The sequence below is a fragment of the Magnolia sinica genome, chromosome 4, assembly GCF_029962835.1.
Source record: "Magnolia sinica isolate HGM2019 chromosome 4, MsV1, whole genome shotgun sequence".
NCBI lineage: Eukaryota > Viridiplantae > Streptophyta > Magnoliopsida > Magnoliales > Magnoliaceae > Magnolia > Magnolia sinica.
In genome coordinates, this window is record NC_080576.1 from 84,417,299 (window position 1) to 84,422,087 (window position 4,789).

The 4,789-nt window shown below is 37.0% G+C and overlaps 1 long non-coding RNA gene across 1 annotated transcript; it reads left to right on the plus strand.

The window, feature by feature from the left end:
• Positions 1-847: 847 nt before the first annotated feature.
• On the plus strand, positions 848-3,651 carry LOC131244579 (uncharacterized). Its single transcript, XR_009170405.1, has 4 exons — positions 848-1,044; positions 1,412-1,622; positions 1,847-1,917; positions 3,340-3,651. It is a non-coding gene; the product is annotated as an uncharacterized LOC131244579 (long non-coding RNA).
• The last annotated feature ends 1,138 nt before the right edge of the window (positions 3,652-4,789 follow it).

Consider the following 4,789-nt stretch of genomic DNA (forward strand, 5'->3'; position numbering starts at 1 on the left):
ACGCCCACCATTAAAACTTCTAAAGGCCACAAAAGTTTTATATCAAGATGATATTTTTGTTTTCCCTTATTTCATGTATTTTTTAACTTTTGAATGGGTTGGATTTCAAATAATCATTACGATGGGCCTTCAGATAGGTTCAACGGTGGGAATCACTCTCCCTGCTGTTTTCTATGGTGGGTTCCACTACAGATTTATATTGCCTCATTCTCTGGCTCATGACTTAAAATGATATCTCAAAATGGATGGACGGTGTGGATATAACAAATACATCATAGTGGGGCCCACAGAAAATGGTGACGTCAGTCTAAGAGATGCCTACTCATTGCAGTGACTCGCAAAACCCCACTCTCCCTCTCTCACTGACTCTCTTCCTCCAGCGCTCTCTCCCTCCTCATCCCTACTCTCTCTCGCTAACTCTCTCTACTCTCTCTCTGATCTCTCCACCCTATCCCCTCGCATCCTCTACCTCCTCTCTCTCTCTCTATCTCTCTTCCTCTCTCTCGTGGACCATTGCCGGACACCCTACCCACGCATGCCCTCTCTCTATCTCTGAAGCTCAGTTGACCGTGAAGGTATCTCTCTCTCTCTCTCTCTCTCTCTCTCTCTCTCTCTCTCCATCTCAATCTCTCTCAATCTCAACACCGTTGATTTGGTATTTAGGGATTTAGGGATTTGGGGATTTAGAGATTTAGGGTTGGATGGAAAATAAAACTCTATATGCAATAATTTATGAATTAAAAATATTTGTAATTGTAGAGAAAAATTAAAATAGTTGTCTATTGTAAGAATTGTAAAATAAGAAAACACATGGCCAAGTACAGCATAGTTTGCGAGTTTCCCTATCTCATTTCTTTCCTAGACCTGTAGTTGTAAAACAATCTGCTTGTGTTGTGTAGTTTGTTGAATATGGGAATGAGGGAAGCATTGTACTACTCCAAGCCTGCTTAGATCAAGTGAAAAGTTAGAGTAAAGACTTTTAGTCAAAGCCAGATCTTCTATCAGCTATCTGGTGGATGATTCATCTGATGTCAACTCATTGAGGTACTTTTTAAGGACCACCTTTCAGTTGATTAAATATTCATGTTATGGATCATTGTATTCTCCAGTTAGAAAGTCATGTTTTTTTACTTCTATTTTGGTCAATTTTTCTACAGGTATTTGGAATCATTCTTTGAGTGCACTGAGAATGATTTTGATGCTGTTCTAGCTGAGATAGAGAAGGAAATTAGCATGACAGATATTGATGTTTTTGTCTTATTGCAAGACGTTCTATGAATGATTGTGCTAGCCATTTCTGCTTGAATTGGAAGCAACGAGCATGTTTAGGTCTTGTGTGGGTAATCGAGTCTTATGTGATGTTAGGAGTGAATTTTGGTAGTGAGAAGTTCTTATTGGTTTTTTGTTGCAGAATTGTGGGAGCAGAGATCAATAAGAGCCTTCTGGCATTAAAGGAATGTATCTGTGCTCCTGACAATGATCAGATCCATATCCCATTTCATGGTAGAAAACTCACAAAGGTGCTTCGTGAGTCTTTTATTGGCAACTCAAGGACTGTCATGATTTCTTGTATTTCCCCAAATGCAGGTTCTTGTGAACATACAATATTCCAGCTTTGATAGGTATGATCAAAGCTGTTGTATGATCATTCCAATTTTGATCATTGCCAGCTATGCTGAAATTTCAGGTTGGATGTTTATGAGTACTCTAGTTCTCATGAGTAGTTTTAAGACTCTTATTAGTTTGCATGCAAATTATGGATAGTTTTTTCTTGTGCTATTACTTATTAGTCTTCTTGATCCATTCGTCATGTGTATCTTTCTTCTCCTTTCTTATTGTTTGGCAGGATGATATAATTCCAAGGTTAAGTGCTGCTTCACTAGCTAGGTTGAGGAACGAGATCCTTCAAACTGATTGGTGTGTAAAACTCTACCTTGTTCATGGTCTATCATTTACTAATGATTTCCTTTTAGGTAATTACGATGAGAACCAAAGGTATTGTAGAAATAAGTGGTTTCAAGTCACTCTTCTGCATCTAGAAGAGGACTTTGTTCTCCCAAGTGGTCATGCATTCAATTTTAATTAGAGTTTTTGCAAACAACTACCTAAATAATATGGTATTTGCAAATACCCACATATAAAAAATATGTTTGCAAATAACCACATTGTTAATTCATGGTTATTGCAGATACCCACTTTCGGTTAGTTTTTTTGAATAGATGTGAACTGTTTTGGCATATTCTGAGTATTACATGGTCATACACTTGGTCTCTTTAGGCTATTGGGCTTTATTGTACATGTTTGGGTACTGTGTAGGTTCATAGGATTAGTCTTTTCTTACATTACTTTAGGATGGCATTCTTGTAATTTCCACATATTGAGTGAAAGCGCCAATAAAACAAGAGAGATGGGATGTGTGGAGGCTATTCCAATATAGTTGTTCCACTCTTCCCTTTCCCTCTTCTTCCTCTCTTCTTTCTTCTTTATTTTTGTTGATTCTCCTATTCGGGTACATAGCTCTAGAGCTTGTTAGTTTCTCCATATAATATCGATTCTCTAAGGATATACAAATATGTGGGTATCCTAACTCTAGGACTTGTTAGATTCTCCAAATCCATGTGTGGACAAATAAAAAAATGTTGTGTCTATATGTGTGGGGGAATCTTTGTGGTGGAGGGACGCTAGTAGGGTGATGCATTTTCCACAAAAGGAGAGTATGCCCAGGTTTAGCTTGCCAAACATGTGAAAACTCAACCTAAACACTGAATTTTTCTAAACATGGTCTGAATTATTGAAATTTTTGATGCCACTCATTCGCACTTTCAAGTACCGGTGAACGGACATTTTAGAAGATGCTGTTTTAGTTTGTTATTGGAAAAAGTGGAGTTTGGAACTCAACCGATGAAAAAGAAATAATGGAGTGAATGTTCTCCTGGAAGCATTTGATATCTGCATCTTAGAGACTTCCCCTTCCCCAAACAACAACAACAACAACAACAATAATAAAACTACATTTTGCAGCAGTCTGTGTTAGTGAAAACAGGCTGCATGCCTAAAGCAGCTTCTTCTTTTTTTTTTTTTGTTGAAGCCCCACGTGTCTCTTAGTAACAGTAGCTAAGATTTTTGTCCACATATATGGTGAACTGATTTTTCTCTTTTCACAGTGTCTATGGGATACAATTAACTGCCTATTGATGATTCCTTGTGCATTTGGCAATTTACTTCTGCAACTCTGCACATTGTTTTGTGCCTGCCTCAGTTCAGTAGTTGGAAAGAAGTTAGTTCCACACTTTTCTTAAACTATACTCTCTTTTTCTTTTCTTTTTTTGGTCTTCTCAGGATGAGTGTGTTAGAGGGGGAAGACTGGAAGAGGTTTCTGGAGTTGGTTACAAATGCTAAACAGGTTGTGTCCTCGGTACAAGATGTAGCACGGAAACTTGCTGATTATGCCAATTTTAAAAACAAGACAAATGCATCTGGTAACCTCCACTCTCCTATCTCCATCATAGGCTTGTAATAAGATACGTACAAAAGCAATCATTTTGAACTTGATGGACAAAGTTGGAGGATGTCTCTGTAATCGAACTTTGTGGAATGCCCATTTTCTCTGTGCATCAATATCATGAATTTAAATCTAAATTGAGAACTAAATCATCTGCCATCATTTTCATTGTCGAAGTCTTCAAGAACTTGGTTCCCCATCCCTTCTCTCCTTGGGGCACTCTCAAGATAGGGAAGCTGTGCAAAATGTGAGAGAGGCTTAAGGATTAAACTTCCATATAGAGAGCCTCTTAAGAACCTTACATCCATCAAAAGTCCTCTGTTCTCAAGTATCCACACTTGCTATGTTAGGATTCTACTACATGTTGAAAGTGAAAATTGTGCAAGCCATATCATGCATGCTCATCACCTAAGATCCAATGGCTAGTTCGATCTGGTTTAATTAATACTATTGATCTCTGATGGCCAACTAGACAAAAATCAAGCAGCTTCTTGTCATCTCACTAACAATGATTTTTTGTGTAGTGTGACTTGCATCCTAATATGGACCACGTATAATCAGAATCCTTCTTGTCCTTAGTGCAAGCATCCGTTTTGGTTTCTCAGTTGGAAACAATGGAGGCTAAAATTTTAATTTAGCCTCCTTTTGAGAAAACTGAAGCTAAAAAGGTTCTTTTAGTCTCACTTGAAGAACCGAGGCTATAAAAGTCAATTTGGTTGTGACTTATGATTGTGATTTGTTATATGATGATTGCTACTAGAGATAATAATACCTTGTTCCGGTTTTGTCAAATTCTTTATTATATGATGATTGTTGCATATCATATGTTTATGTTGTGGAGGTAGTATGAATACCGGTAAGTATATTTGGTTATTTTTATTGTATTATGTTTATGAGAATGAAGGAAGAAATTAGTTGTGGAGGTAGTATGAATACTGGTGAGATGATTGTTGCATTACATATGTTCTTATAATACCTTTTTATTTTTGTGACTTGTTAGTTTATAGTTGTGACTTATGATTGTGACTTGTAAGTTAGATAATTAGTTACCCGTTTGAGGATTTCTATGTGGCCATAAATAGATATGGTCTATTTTCGGTGGCATAAAAATCGCTCAAATTGTCCCGTTTTGGATAGTTCAAGGTTAGATGGATAGTATACTTTCATATAATTTATTTAAATGTTTATGCCTGATCTGCAATCCATCTCCTCATTTCTCTCTGGATATGTTTCTTTCGTTCCACATCCAATGGCAAATATCTTTACATTGCTTTAGATATTTTACAT